At 32.5% G+C, this 1953-nt stretch overlaps 1 protein-coding gene across 1 annotated transcript in view; it reads right to left on the bottom strand.

The window, feature by feature from the left end:
* Positions 1-1953, bottom strand: part of Rs1 (Dead-box helicase Rs1) — a 27429-nt gene that overhangs the window by 23962 nt on the left and 1514 nt on the right. The gene's annotated exons all lie outside the window — the stretch shown is intronic.

Here is a 1953-nt window from a genome sequence, read left to right as displayed (position 1 = left end):
TATTTCCAAGCACCGAACTACTCCGAGCGACTGCTCTGCATTACACGTAACTTACTTTGTAAAGCGGCTCAGAAGTATGTCTGATACCAAATGTACATTCGAAATTCCTACTTACATAAGGCGGCCATGCCTTTGTAAAAGTAAGGGAAGTTCGGCAGGGAAATGGTAATGACTGCCAGGTGAAGAGTAAGTTGCTAATAAGGTATTATTACGTGCTCCTAATTCCCACTGGGTTGTACATACATGTACATTTGTATATATATGCGTGGTACTTAGCAATATGCACGTATGTATGGATGTACTTATATATGCATGCAAAAACGTTGTCAATTAATGGAGCATGTACATATAGATACATATATGTATGCGTGGGAAATGCATTTTCATTTGACTCCAAAACTATTGGGGCATATTAGTAGACGAAATAAAGTCGACTCTTAAGTTAAAGTTTGTCAGCCCCAAATAAGAAGAAAGTTAGTATGTATGTACATACATATATGTAATATTATGTGCATGTGCAAGAACGTTATCAATAAATGATTTTAGAGTATGTGTATTGGGTACATATGTACATATGTACATACATACATTCAGATGCGATCAACTAATTAGCAAGGAAATTCAATATGATATTGTTTGCAAATTATGTTTATTTATTTTTAATGATTTTAATTTAAAATATAATTCAATCTGTAACAAGAACCACAATAATAAAAGTTTAAAAGCTTGCACAAATTGCAAAAAAACGAATTAAACTTCAAGAAATGGTCATCCAAATTTTTAATTAGAATATTTAAAAAAATTTCGGGTACGCGGTATTGTAGTCCATTCAATTATAGTATAAGAAAGTGCAAGTTTCAAGTTGTTAAAAATTACCGTTGATTTTATAGATTTTTTTTTAAGAAAAGGTATTTGCTTAGGTTATATGCATATGGCATATTTTCTCGAAATAAATGTTCATAAAACTCAAACATAACTTTTCGAGAAAAACCACTTTGCTAACAAGTGCAATTGCTTATGTATATGTATTTACAAACATTTTTATGCGCTTGCCTTTTAGCGTGTTTAAAATTTTTTCAATGAAGAATTTACTAATTGTTGACGAAAATATGGTTTACAAAATTTTCGCAAATTTATATTAGTTAATTGGAATTTTTATGAAAATAACGTTTTCCCAAAATTTATCCAGAAATTTTTTGTAATAACTAAAAAAGGTTTTCGATTTTTAATTCAATGAAAGGGGCATTAAAATAACTATCAAAAGTCATTTTTGTTGATAGATATAAACGTGCACAAAAATAACATTTCACAATTGCTAATTTATTCGAATTCTGTTATTTTGTGCCGCTCTGCGCTCACGCTGTTAAAAAATGGTGAGCTTCTAGAGCTATTGATGTTAAAAATTTAACGTGGTGAGCTTCTAGCCGATTTCTGATCTATTACAAAATACCAACGAGTAGCGTGTTGCTGCTTCTCTGTTTTAAACGTTCTCTGGAAAATCCAAACCAAAGCACTTAACATTGATACAAATTAACAAAATTGTATCTCCGCTCAGCTCTGTTAACTTGCCGCTCAGATCTGTTAATTTTCCGCTCTCAATTTTCGATTCGAGTGGTGAGCTTCTAGAGCGATTTTGGTAGTGTTTGATAATTCACACGGCTATTCGTAATTGCTGCTTCTCTGTTTTAAACGTTCTCTGAACGTTCTCTGTAATTGTCACAAACGAAAAGCAAACGTTTCTCGTTGGGGAAAATGACAGTGAATCTTACAATTTGTTTCTGACTATGTACAAAACTGTACAAAACCACAAATGATTTGATGATCGATGAGCGAATGGGAATTGTTTCGTACAGTTTATTTTCGTACCCTGGTTTCAAGGCAGTGTGCAAACCCCTTTTTATTTTAGCAGAGAACGTTTAAAACAGAGAAGCAGCAACACGCTACTCGTTGGTA

The sequence above is a fragment of the Rhagoletis zephyria genome, unplaced genomic scaffold, assembly GCF_001687245.7.
Source record: "Rhagoletis zephyria isolate East Lansing unplaced genomic scaffold, Rhagoletis_zephyria_1.1 Rzeph_scaffold_00025, whole genome shotgun sequence".
Classification (NCBI taxonomy): Eukaryota; Metazoa; Arthropoda; class Insecta; order Diptera; family Tephritidae; genus Rhagoletis; species Rhagoletis zephyria.
The sequence above is the reverse complement of the archived record's forward strand: the minus strand, read 5'-3'. Positions and strand labels throughout refer to the sequence as shown.